General features: G+C 44.2%; 3 non-coding genes across 3 annotated transcripts; all 3 read left to right on the forward strand.

Moving 5' to 3' along the window:
- The first annotated feature begins 2755 nt into the window (after positions 1 to 2755).
- LOC136519245 (small nucleolar RNA R41) lies at positions 2756 to 2851 on the forward strand. Its single transcript, XR_010774800.1, has one exon. It is a non-coding gene; the product is annotated as a small nucleolar RNA R41 (small nucleolar RNA).
- Positions 2852 to 2989: 138 nt separating this feature from the next.
- Positions 2990 to 3069, forward strand: LOC136519271 (small nucleolar RNA Z155). Its single transcript, XR_010774824.1, has one exon. It is a non-coding gene; the product is annotated as a small nucleolar RNA Z155 (small nucleolar RNA).
- Positions 3070 to 3206: 137 nt separating this feature from the next.
- On the forward strand, positions 3207 to 3321 carry LOC136519286 (small nucleolar RNA snoR100). The gene has a single exon (XR_010774837.1). It is a non-coding gene; the product is annotated as a small nucleolar RNA snoR100 (small nucleolar RNA).
- Positions 3322 to 14187: the final 10866 nt, after the last annotated feature.

A 14187-nucleotide genomic window follows, 5' to 3' on the forward strand; every position in this document is an offset into this window, starting at 1 on the left:
CAGCCATCATCAAGGTGCCCCTATACTTTCCTGTCAGGAAAGTGCCATCAACAAGTATGACTGGTCGACAAAACTAGAATGCATGTTCCATTTACGCGAATGACCAGAACACACGATGGAGGACATGCCTCAATAGGTCCCAAAAAAACATTCCTCCAGTGTCCACAAATCATTTCAAGCCAGGGTTGTAGTAATGCATTGCACATAAGATGCAGGGCACCTTGTTGTATGCTTCCTCCTAAGTACCCCATCGAATTGCCAGAGCAATTTGCTTAGCACGCCAAGCCTTTCTGTATGTCACATTGTACCTAACGAATCCAAATATGGATTATTGTAAAGAAGACACTGAGATGTCGTTATTATCATCAATGAGCCCTAATATACGATGGGCAAGATAACGTGTAGTGAGCTGATGATGATTTTCCTTCCCCCTATTATCTAGGCAAGTGTGGGGTTCGACACCTTTAGTTATCCTCCACTTGCCATCACTCTGTCTCTTTCGTGCATTTAACCTCCATATACAACTGTTTTTGCATATCACGTGGTACCTCAACTCCTAGTCCAAATGAGTGACGGTGTATGGCCTATGGTGGTACACAACATAGTCCTAAAGGAAGAGTTTCATCTATGACATTGTGTTGAATATTATCTCCTTCCTAAGGGTTTCTTTCTCATGGTTATACAATGAATTCCTACACAACTGAAGACCGGTGTCACAAACTGCCATATCTGTCATGCTGACATCTCTATAGTTCAGAATGCCCATGAAAGGTACGTTCTTGGACCTTAGTTGCTCAAGCTTAGTCACTGTGTAAGGTGGTGGTGAAACATACTGCTGCGCTTCACTAATTCTGGCCTATGAATCATATGGGGTATCATCTGCAGCTAAATCTGTGACTAGTCTACCCTGAGTCTAGACACCATGCAAAACCTCAATTGGTACTGGTAATGGCATAGTATGAACCAGTACTAGCATGGCATCGGCCGGTGTTGGTGTAGCATCTATACCTACTTGGTCATCATTAGAATCGTCTGAATCACTGCTAACTACATCACCGATCCTGTCCTCCTCCTCCTGCTCCTCCTCTTCCTGTTCGAAATCATTCACATCGAAGTCATTGCTTATACAACCTACTGCAGTTGAATGAAACTGCTCCTGCATCAAATGACCATCCAAATCCATGCTACCCTGAGTTGTTTCCCCTTCGACCCCCAATTCTTGCTCATTGCCTCCAACACCATCAATGGACAGACCGTCCTGAACGCCTTGCATCCTGTACCCATTCTCCACCACCACCTCAGCCATGGGCACATTGGAACCTTAGAGAACCCTAGTGTAGCAGGACCAGTGAGCAGTGTCGTGCAAGGCATGAGGACATAGTGTGCCCTAGTCTTTCTAGTATCAAACCTCCCCTTTAGTGTGAAATCACCGTCAAAACTTTACATTCAAACGGACACAAAGGTCGTTGAAGCCAGGAGATTCATCAAACCATTCCAATTCTTCTTCCATATCCTCAAACATACCATCTTTTCTTCTAACACTTCCCCCATATAAAACTCTAACGCAACAATCCATCTGCAAAAGCATTTCAAAAAACTTCATCAAGTCATCGAAATCGCCGTACGTAATGTCTATAGTAATATTAATACATATTCTAACTATAACTGTACTAACTAATCTATTATTAACATCTATACAAGGCTAACTACAACAACTAATTAGACTAAATCCAATGTATAACTAGACTCAATAATTGTACTAACTAAACTACCTAACTTTACTACCTATACTAACTTACTATATTACCTATACTAACTAAACTAAGTAACTTTACTAACTCTACTAACTATACTTTAATAATTTTACTACCTATTAGGGGAGTACCTCGCTGCAACACGCTAGATCGGGCCAGGAGGCGCGGGCGCAGTCCTCGGCGGGCAGCCGCCGTGCGTGGCTGCAGGGGGTGGCGCACCGGCGTGGGGGCTCGGCGGCCGGCAGCCATGCCATGCTCGGCGACGGGCTGGCTGGCGCGGGCGGACGCCAGGCGGCCTTGCTGTGCTGCTCAGGCAACGGCGGCTGCTTGGCCACTAGCGGACGCGGACAACGATTGTCGGTTTTATTTGGCTCTGCCGCGCCATGGATCAGGGCGTGGCAGTGCCGCGCCAAGATCGTGGCGCTGCAGGCTCTGTCCCGTCAGCGGTCAGCGATTCCGGTCGCCGCCACGTCAGCCCTCTGCCGCGCCACCATGCATGGCGCGGCACAGGCATTTGGCCGCGTCAGGGAAATAGGCGCGGCCAAAAGTGTTAGTTAAAAAAAACCGACCGTGTTAGATTTAAAATTAGTTTTCAAAAAGTGTTAAAATTAAAAAAAAAATCGTTTTGGCAGGGCTTGTTAGTCCCAACACCACAGAAAATTGGGCCAGCCGTTACCTCAAATGGGCTGGGAGAAACTATATAGGCCTACCTTGTGTAGACTATTAAAGTGTCCACGGAAGCCCAAACACAGCGAGTCACGGAATAACCCTAGCCCACACCGCCCTCGCTATATATACTCTCTATTCGCGAGGCTCACCACTCATCTCCCTCGCCTCCGCCGCCTCTCCGTTGAGCGGTTTCACCTGCGCACTCACCTGCGAATCGTGCATCCAGTTCTCATCGCTTTCCGGTTCCGGTTTGTTTGATGCGTTATGTTATGTAGGTGATCGATTGTTTTTCACTTGCATTTTCGTTTGCTTTGTGGCTTGGATCTTGCTGTTTGGAGGCTGTGATGCGTCATGATAAGGGATTTTCTGAGGGACGGGGTTCCGCCCTGCTGATTGAGAATAACCAATGGATCCTTCTGAGCCTGCCCGATCCAGCGATTTTCCAAGCTAAGTTCTTGTTGAGATATCTTCGACTGAATTTGCTGTTACTGTTTCTTCTTTTCCCCTTGTAAAGTGCTACATGATTTTCCCCATTTTTTTTAGTGCAGTAGACCACGATTTTGCCCAGTTGATGTGAGGATAAGCCTTCATAGAAACGCATAGTTGTGTTGACTCGAAAAATCAGACTACAATTATCTGATCAACTGATAAACATCCATTCTTCCATTCGATTTTCACGAAAAAAATTCAAAAGATTCTTCATTTTGTGATGGTTCTGCTTCTTATATTGGTAAGAATAAGAATAAGAAGCCGTGCACAATAAGCCGATGCTCTGGATGAGAAAGAGGAAGGAAGCATGGTTGTGTGCACGGAGAGCAGAGCACCAGCTGGTCTGCTTGTCTGCTCGCCGTGACGCCTTCGGGCTTTGATCGTGCGGGCCTGGATTCGACCCACATTTTTTTATTTATTTTGCTTCATTTCATTTCTTTGCTTCCACTACCCGTAGGAATTCAACTGAAACAATTCCGTCGCAGGAAACAGGCATGGAGCTTAACAATCCCAGCATATCTATAGTGTTCTCTATTGTCCCAAGATGAAAATGCAAATATTTATGTCGACAGAGGCTGCCTACTTCGGATTCAAAATAATTAGCATAATGGATTTTAAGTTTTTAACCCTTCACACATTGAGTGACTGATAACGTTTGTTTAAATATTCAGCTGAACTAAACAAGAAAAGGACGATTGTTCTCAATGGCATGTCAATTATTGCAACGGTGATTCGCGCTGTTTTATCATCTCCTTGCGGCTCGGTCTTCTTAGCATCATTAATCATTATAACGTATCACCAGATTCTGCTTTGGTGCAATTGAGTGAAGACACGCAACAATTTAATATGCGTTTGGGACGATTGAGGTATATCAAGTGGTGTGTCATGTGAAAGCGAAGCGGAAGGAAAACATAACAGGGCGTCCCGAAAGTACCATCAAGCAGGCTAGCTGTTGCTGTCTCTACCAAAACTTGTGTTACAATGAGACCGTTCTGTCTGATCGTATTATGCTTTCATCAGTCGGATTCACACTGCTGAAAGGTTTTACTCTCGCCCTATTTATTAATTTATTTATATAAATATATTGGCTCCATTCGTGTGCCCTTAAACCCGACGTGATTCGCTTATTTTTTCATCCGGAACAGTGTTTTTCTCTCATAAATTCATCCAGCATTCCTCCAAACCATCTACATTCCTCCAGAATGTAGACAAAAACCATCATGGCAAGGATGAACAATATCGATTTAAAGGAAGAGGATTCACACCTGTTCGCTTAAGCTCTTTTACAGCCAGCTGCTGCTTTTTGTGCAGTAAATTGTGACAAATTTGGCAGCAGCTGCTGCAGCACAGTTGCTTCTAAAGAGCAGCCGAGCACTTTATTAGTCAACATAAGTGGAGGTATTTTGGCCCTGTTCGCATTTTTTATAATCCACCTTTTTTAGATTGTTTTTTCAGTCGAAACAGTGTTTTTCTCTCACAACAAATAAGCCGGAATAGTGTTTCAGCTTGTTTTTAACGACACTCGCGCCTTTCTGCGTTTTTTTGGTTTTGTATTATATAGGAGGATTAATGGAAGACAAACAATACAATCTTGATAGGTTGTGGTGTAGGTTTTGTACTAGACGGTGTAAGGGCATTCACAATACAGGAACTATAGGTAGTTTCTATAATCTAGGACATTGTATCGGGAAATCACTTTTCTTATTGCAGTTTTTCTATCTAGAGTCCAGATAAAAATCAACCAATTATCTTCTCTCCCATACAAGGATCCTCTGCGCCATGAACCCGTGCGCAGCGAGGCGATGATAGGGGAAACGTGCTGCCTCAGCAAGGGAGATACGTAGGCTCGGCGGATTGGCCAGGCAGCCGTGGATCTGCGGAGCAGGGGAGACGTGGGCAGATGCGCTAGAGCTGCTAAGCAGGAGACGCAGAGCGGGGAGGGAGACATTGGCGCGCGAGGTCGATGGCAGGAGGTGGTGCCTGAGCTCCCTGTGACCAGCGGCGCGCGTGAGCTCCTTATGGTTGTTGGCGGCCGTGCGAGTTCCGCGCGAGCAGTGTTGAGGGGGGGGGGGGGGGAGGGCAGGAATGGATGGCAACGGTGATGGGGATGAAGGCGCACGTGATCTGGGAGGCTCAATGGAACCCCCGAATCATAGATGTCGTGTCTATCCTACAAACAATTTTGACTCTCTTTCTTCAATAAATACAATGCCACATTAGCAAAATTCAATAAACAGAGGGGTAATAAATGGTCATAGAAACTATGGTGGTGTATGCATTAAGAGTGCCCTAATGAATGATTAGAAATGTGGCCTGATTGTAGCAGTGGGGTTTACATTAGTGTAATGAATGTAGATCAAAATGTTCATATATAAGATAAATGGTCTACCTTTACTGATAATAATACATGATACAAAAAACAAAATGAATGTCCAAAAAAGATAATTCAAGCAGATAGATGCACTCACTACCTCAGTTCTTGACCTCACTGTCGGTTTAAAACCTCATTCACTGCTGGATTTTGAACCGACAGTGGCGTACCGACAGTGATGGGGGTTGACATCACTGTCAATTCCTAAAAACCGATACTGATAATAAAAATGGGCTGAAAAATAGGGGAAATGTTTTGTTATACTGGGAGAGACCCGACTGGACAGAGAAAAACACTCTTCGCGGCCACCAACGCTGACCTCATGCTCTGTCTTCGGCCCCTAATCACTCCACCATTGAGATGTTTGTGTCCAGATGAGATAATCGTCCTAACAATTTTATGTTCATCTGATTTTAAAATGAGTATTTAGGACCCTAAATAATTTCAAATGAAAAAAATTATCAACTACAAAGTTTTAAAACTCTTCAAGATCTACAACTTTGGTTTTGGTCATTTGTCCATCCGAGGTCATTTGAGAAATTTGAATTTCAAATGTGAGAAAATTCAACTGTAATTTTCGTTGGATAAATGATTTCAAATTAAAAAATTGTCAACAGCAAAGTTGCACAACTTTTTGAGATCTACAACTTTTGTTTCGGGTGTTTCTCCATCCGAGGTCGTTTGAAAAAATTCAAATCTTAAATTTAAGAAATCAAACGTAATTTTCGTTAGATAAATGGTTTCAAATGAAAAAAATTATCAACTACAAAGTTACATAATTTTTCGAGATCTATAACTTTTGTTTTGGTTGCTTCTCCATCTGTGATTCTTGTAACACCCTAAAATTTGTATGGTTTTAAAAATAGGAGAAAATGATTTAATTATGCATATGTGTGTGCATGCAAATGTAGAAAAGAATGATTTTTATGAAATTAAAATCAACTATAAGGTCTAGCTACATGTTGATGCACTCATGCTATTGCATACTGTATTTTGTCATGTCTGAATTTGCTCAAAATTCAAAAGAATTCAAAACCCTATTTGAAAATGGAATTGGAAAAAGCATTTCAAGAAAAAGAAAAAGGAAGAAAAACATTTCTCTCCTCTCCCTCCTTTCGGCCCAGCCGACCTGTTCTTTCCCTCTCTCACTCCCCCGCTTGGGCTTCTGCTCCCGGCCCAGTCCTTACTCCTCTCTTCTCTCTATTCAGGCGCCGGTCCAAGCACTCTCTTCTGTCTCCTCACTCTCTCAGCCCATTCCTGCAGTCGGCCTAGCTGAGACCGCAACCCAGCATTGCCATGGCAGCGCGGCCGCACCCTCACCGCTCTCGGTAACTGGCAGCCTAGGCCCGCCTGTCAGCTGTTTCCCCTACCTTCGCTTGTATGCAGCCCAGACTCCACGCCATGGTCGTGTCCGCCTCCGCTACGAGCCCTCTCGGTAGCGTGCTCCATACGCCACGCGGCTCATAAATACCAAGCCCTGACATCGCTCTACCCTCATCGAAACCTAGAACAAGCCGCTAAGCCATCCTGTGCCCTAGTGCCACCGTCGAGATCTCGCCGTGAAGAAGCTCTACGCCACCGTGCCGATTAGCTGCTCCTCCGTGCCCGTAAGTACCACGCAGAGTTTCTCATCCAGTTTGTGAACCTGTTAAGCCCCTTATCTCTCTCTGTCTCGCTCTATGTTGCTTACCCTGCGTCGCCGTCGCTCCAAAGCCGCCATTGCTTGCAGCCAGCTGCCTCAGTTTACTCAAAGCCGCCATAGATCGCCGTTTCCCTCTCTAGTTCCCAGTGCAGATCCCAAGCCAAACCGAGGTCTCTATGCCCTTTACCCCTTTTCTCCGACGAAGAATAACCATCGCCGGTGAAGACGCCGTCGTGCTGTCCCTATTCCCGACTGGTGTTACCCTATTCCCCTGCTCTGTTTTAATCTTGACCATACAATGAAGATCCAACAACCGACAGAGCCCGATACCCCTTCGCCTGCCTATTTTTCAAAAGAGTCCTTAAATTTTTCTAGTATAGAACCCGCTGTCCCTGCACTTTTCCTAAAGAACCCCTGTACTTCTTCTTTATCATGCCCACCATCCTTGGCTCAGTTTAAAATCTGATTTTATTAATTTAAATTCTAAAATCAAGTTTCATCTATTTACAGTTTTGCCACTAATCTTGTTTTAGCCATAAAATCTTCGTTTTAACTCCGATTTAGTCCGTTCAAGTTGCGTTTGGTTCATAATTGCGTAATCTACATGTTCATACTACTGTTAAGTATGTTTTCAACTTTTAAAATTCAAGGTTAGATTTAATCTATTATTTTACTAAAGGAAATCTTATTTAATTCATAACTTCTTCATTTTTGTTCTGATTTTTGTGATCTTCGCGTCTGTGTGTTCGTAGCAAGACGTAGATTTGTTTTACAAACTTTTCATCTTGATTTCATGCTATTGGTGTACTATTCAAATCTATAGCCTTTGTTTGCTATACATGATTGCTTCTTGATGCTTGTATGTTGCTATAATTATCGAGTATAGATGGTGAGCAATTCGTTGGTGATTAAGAGTACTACTTTGACGAGCAGGATCAGTAGAAACACTTTGTTCAAGGCAAGTATAGCATGAGATCATCCTTGTTTCCTATCAACTTTAATATATTTAATTCATATTGGATGTGTCACCTTGATAGGGATTCCCTAGAATTAAACTTATACCTTATGTCCTATGAGATATGCATTGGGTAGCTTTGCTAGTGCTCAACTAAACCATGATCTTGTAACTTGACTAATGGTATATGCAATAAACATTAAAATATGACTTTTTAGCAACTTAAAAACAGGGGGCTAGAGTGTTTAGCTACTTTCTAAATGCTTCATATTTCTCTCCCTAAGGACTTATCCATAAGCGAACATCGGGACTTATAGTACAACTATGAGGGTTACATGGCTCTGGCTTTAGCTCAATATGAGGACCTTTTCTAGCTTGTTAGAGGTCACCTTTATGGCGTAAGAATGGCTTGACGAATCGGGTATAGGACAACCTCTACTCTTATGTGTATAGCCATGATGGAATTATGCCATTCGACAGGGGGTTCCTATGTCTGCTTGCTGAGTGAATCTAATGGCCCTAACTTGCTAGACCTTGGAAGTGTTTTGAGAGTAATTAACCTAGGCATATGGGTATCACAACTCATAGTGAAAGTGTACAACCTCTGCAGAGTGTAAAACTTATATATCAACCGTGCTCACAGTCACGAGCCACCTTGGATCCTTACGGGATAGATGATCACTAAGAATTATCCATTTATGCTATTCATTATTCATGTTTACATTGATCATGGACCATTACGGAATAGATGATCACGAGTGGCCTTGGATCGTAGAGCTTGGTCCTACTCTCGTAATTGCGCACGTCTGGAGGTCGAGTGGGAGTCCAGCTTCACACCAAGCTCGCCACTGTTGTAGCCGTACGATGTTGGGGGTGTTAATTTGAGTTTTCCCCTCGTCGGCCACCATAAGACCGAGTTGAGTCGTCCGTCCAATTGGCATTGCATAGTCCACCTCTGTCCAATTAGCCATGCACCCAATTAGCCTTGGTAGTTAGCTTGCGATTGGAGTCAACCCGACGAGCTTTCGTAGTCCAGTGCGGTAATGTTGCGCTTTCTCCTCGCGGTGGTCCGCCATGGCCGTCGAGGCGGGTGATCGACCAGGATGTCACCCATTGCTCCTTTGTCTCAATTGAGCAGGGCTTTTGTGTCTCATTGACTTATTTGCCTCACCCATGCAGCGGATTTGCTGGCGGTGCAGTTGATCACCGAGAACGCCTTCGCCACAGTTGGTGTGAACCGGAGTCACCCCACGCTCGTGGCCAACCATCTTGCTGAGCCCCACAACATCTTCTAGTCTATTCTACATGTATCTGGTGAGGTCCTCTTGCTCCTAGGATAGGTGATTGAGACGGTTAGGGCCAGGGCTCGTCGGAGCGCGTGGTCACCTCCGTCGAACGTAGTGTAGATGCTGTGTACATGGCCGGCTCATTTGGGAGTAGAATGGGTATGTCTAGGACCTCTAGGATGTTACTAGTACGTTAAGCATGGAGTCTAGGTAGTGATGCTAGTGTGGTGTTAGGTGATTCTACGGGCGTCGGTGTTGCCGCTCCTAGAGCCCACCACGGTGCATGGCCACACCTATGCGCTATACCGTTTTTAGTGTATGATACCTCTATCGATGGCGCTGCACTCGTAGAGTGCTAGGGAGGTGTTGGTTGAGGCCAAGGAGGCTTAAGCTCGCTGGCATTTGTCTGGAGATGTCGCGACCTCGGTTGAGTTCTGGCCAGGGACTTTGTTACGTGAATTCAAAGCGACCTGATGGGTTAAGTGCGAGAGTCAGTGAGAGAGGGGAATAGTGGAATGAACTATGGTTCCATTTGATTGGAAGCCGAGGGTTCTTTTGCATAATGCGGTGCACGCGGGGTCTTCCCTCCATGGGCCGCTGTCGCGCGTGGGCCAAGCCCTGCTGGGCCACATCGGTGTGCGGGTGCGCGCGCGGGCGTTGCGAGAGTGGGCTGAGCCATGAAGTGGGCTGTGAGGTGAAGTTTAGTTTCTTCTTTTCCAATGAATTAAAAAATGCTTATTCAATTTAGTTTTGAGCTAAACTTTGATAAATTATAGTAAATCTTATAGGTGTCCAAAAATAGTGAAACAAAATTTGTTAGGTTCACAAAAATGCCATATATCTGTTAGTGTAGTTAGTTTACAGTTAGCTATGATACTGATAGGTTCATAAATTTGATTTAGGAAGCTTAGTATTACGTAGCTCAATATTTGTAGGAATTTTTGTGGCAATTGATGATAGCTTTAGCCATGAAATTTTTTCAGTAAGATCATTAGATTATTATGTACTCACTGTAATTTTTGTAGCCCTAGAGTAGGTTGATAAATAGAGTAGCTAGTACCCCTTGTTTTATCATATATAGAGTATATCAGTATTAAGAGTAAGAATACCTTTAGTTGCTAAGATAATATATGACATGCTTCATACTTGTTAGTGTTAACAGTAGGTAACTTAGCACCTTAGTCGGTAGAACTCGCCTAGTAGCTTGATAGATGTATTTTTATTTTAAGAGCTGCAGTTGTCGTATTACTAAGTGTTGCATCATCATTTCATGCAAGTAGATCACGAGTTGGTAGAGTTCATGCCCGTGGACGAATAGGATTACGAAGAGGTCATTGAGGAGTATGGGGAGAAGATCCTCGTACAGGAGGGAGCCCCAGAGCCTTTTGGTGCTGACTTTGTTGACCCACCGCCTACCCAAGGCAAGCCCCGGTGCAAAACCCATATTTTTACTAATCACTGAATATATATATGATGTGCGTTTATGTTTCAGGTATTTTATGGAAACTACATGCTAAAATACATCTACCTATGAGTCCTACTAGTACAGATTGAGTAGCTGCTATGCTCAAGATTTTGGTAGCGTGAGTAACCTGCCATTACTCATAATAGGTGATAATTATGATCACTCATGATAAATGGTGGAAAGGAAAAATGGTGACCGGATAGGGATATGGTTTGGATATTGGTGGGTGTAAGAGGTTGTGTCCTGTGGCCAACAGGGCATAACTTGGTTACACTTTTTCCCTATCTATGTCGGTTAAGGACCGGCCATTGCATAAGGCTCTAGGCAAGTCACAGATTTATTATCCTGAGCATATACTTGGGTATGGGTGCAGGGAACACTTGTTACTCTCTTGTCATGGGTTCTAGCTCTTTCCGGACTGTTTGATTGGAGGCGGGGATGGTGGAGGTCCTTGCACCGCACTAAGTCTAGGACTTAGGAGCAGGGGCTTAGAGTCCAAGTTTGGATGGAGACCTAGACCCTAGGACAGGAGGGTGATGGGTTGGTCCTACTTGTGCCTAGGGTACAAGCAGAGCGTGTGTTTTTAGGGTACCCAGCTGGGGGCATTGATTCATGAATCACCGGTGTTTTGGTATGACTTGTCTATGGTTTAGCATTATAGTAAGAACTGAAAGATGAAAGGTGATGAAATGGAACTGATGGCTCAACTCTTGCTTGAAAGTAGCATAGGTGCTTACATAGAATGGCTAGATAATAAATTAATCATGGCTCCTAATAATAACATAAATAAGGACTCACTATTAGTATTGCATTCTGCAAAAAGGAAACCCAGCAAACCATAAAGCTTTGCAGATCCCTTGGAGTCAGGAAATTATTCCTACTAGTTGAATAAGTCTTGCAAGTACATTGTGTACTCAGGGTTTATTTACCCCTATTGCAGGTAATGCTTGAGGAGTACCATTGTGTGAAGGATTCTTCTGGTGGGCACAGACGGATCCTTGTTTCTTGTCGATAGATGTTTATTTACATTCCGCTGTTTAATCTTCCGCACTCTAACATTTGGCAATGTAATAATGAATTTCTAAGAACTCTAGATGTATGAAATATATTAAGTATTGTAACTCATTCTCATTATTGGATCCTTAGGAAAAAACATGAATCTTTTGGGTTCTCCCTTGGGGTGTGCCTAACGGATACCGCCCGCTGTAGCTTGCTTTCGGGGTGCTTAGTGTCTGGTGGAAGATGAGCACCTCCGTAAGTATGTTATTTTAGGCGGTTCTGCCACAGTTGGTATCAGAGCCAATAATGGGTTACGAGTTCATCACTCTTTTCCAAACTTAAAAATTTGACCAACAAAAGTTTTGCGAAAAGTAGGATGCGCTAAAGTTATGTAAATAAGTATAAGCCCTAGCAATATGGTCTATCTAGGATAGCAGCACTGGTTTTATCTAATTAGTTTTCTATAGGTACACTGACTTATGTTGCGTAAGAAATCGATTAGCATACGGAAAGTGAGTGTGCGATGTGTCGAAATATTTGCGAATGCCGCTATATTCCGGCCTAAGTGAACGAATAGGCCGATACATGCATCATGATAGTAGAATCTTGCTTAAACTAAAGTCCCCCCTATACTTATAATTTGGATTAGTAAATTGATAGGATAACAATAAGAATGCTTTAATAAATGTCTTGTCATTTCTCTAATCCCTTGCTTCTGATCTAGAAGGTTGTCCTAAGTGGTTGGTTCCTATCTCTTACAGATGAATCTAAGGTCTGGATGCGGGAGCACCAGTGCCAGTGCGGGCCTCAGTCTTGGTGAAGGCCAAGGTGAGAGTGTCTGGGCCAACAAGCACAGCAACGAGGAGAGCCATGAGGCTCCACATCTGGCTCCTCCTCCTCCTATGCCACCGCCACCGCTTATGACTCACACGGAGATGATGGCGGAACTAATGGCTGCTTGCCGTGAGTCAGCCCGTGCCATGGAGCTGCTAGCATAGGCTATCGGTGGCTTCGCCCATGGAGGCCACAGGGGCAATGGCGGGAATAGGGGTGGTGCCCGAGGTCTTGAGGGACCCTACTCATACCAGAATTTCCTCAAGATGCACCCATCCATGTTCACACCATTGGCTGAGCCCCTGGATACGGAGCATTGGCTTCGCATTCTAGAGCAGTTCTTGTTGGTCAACGTGACTAATGAGCAGAAGGTGCGCTTTGTAGTGCAATAATTGTTGGGGTCCATCAGTGCATGGTGGGATACCTTCAATGCCATGCAGCAGCCAGATCACCGGGTGACCTGGCAGGAGTTCACCACAGCATTTAGGGAATTTTATATTCCTACTGGTGTCCTCAATAGGAAGCTAACTGAGTTCCTAGACCTTCGACAAAGGGGTATGACAGTGATGGACTATGTCAATAAGTTTAATCACTTGTTCTAGTATGCTGCAACCCATGTGGACACAGATAAGAAGAAGAGGGACCACTTCTATCACGGCCTCTCTTGCAGCCTTCAGGAGAAATTATATACTGGGAACTATCAGACTTTTAGGGCAATAATGAATGCTGCCATCATCATGGAGGGCTTGCAGCGAGATTCCTAGACAGAATGGAAGAGAAAGCAGGTGGCTACGGGGGTCTTCTAGCCACCCTCATACCCAAAAAGTTAGGTTATTCGATAGGTGCCCTATCAATTAGGCAGGCATTCATTTTGACAGCCCCAGCATACTTCTCAGGCTTCTTCCACATAGTACCGTGCACCTACTCAACAGGTGCCACAGCAACAGCCCCAAGGACAGCAGGCCCCACCTTAGATGGGATAGGGAAACAAGCTGGGTGCTTGTTTCAAATGTGGCAAGGATGGCCACTATGGCCGAGAGTGTCCCTAAAACTAGTCAGCTTAGTCTGCTCAACCATCGGCTAACTCTAGGCTAGTCAAGCGGACAATGATCAAGAGCAAAGGGCTAGCTAGCCGATCTGAATAGGTGAATTTCACGGATGCTGAGCAAATATTGCAGCAGGAACCGGTGATGGCTGGTATGTTTACCATTGATTCCCATCCAGCTTATGTGTTATTTGATTCTAGCGCATCACATTTATTCATGAGCATGAGATTTGTAGACCAGCACAATATACCTCTTATGGCTATACCGTATGCCTATAGAATCCGTACTCCAGGTGCGCAGATGTGCATCAATACTTGAACGGACACCGTAAGCTTGGTATTAGCCACTCACACTTACCGTCTCTAGTTCATGGTGCTATTTGGGCAAGGCATTGATGCAATTCTAGTAATGAACTGGTTACGTGTATATGGGATAGTATTGGATTTGAAGCAGAGAATTGTCGAGTTACGGCTTCCTTCTTCTGAGGATAGGATGTCTCTTCTTGTACCCTTAGATCTAGTCTTACCTGTTGCTGCTCATGCTGAAGCCTCTCCTGATCTTGCTTCTATTCTGGTAGTATGTAAGTTTTTGGATATTTTTCCTGAAGATCTACCTGGGTTGCCACCGGACAGAGAGGTAGAATTCTCCATTGAGCTAGAGCCTAGTACTGCTCCTAT

The sequence above is a fragment of the Miscanthus floridulus genome, chromosome 17 (genome assembly GCF_019320115.1).
Source record: "Miscanthus floridulus cultivar M001 chromosome 17, ASM1932011v1, whole genome shotgun sequence".
NCBI classification, from domain to species: domain Eukaryota; kingdom Viridiplantae; phylum Streptophyta; class Magnoliopsida; order Poales; family Poaceae; genus Miscanthus; species Miscanthus floridulus.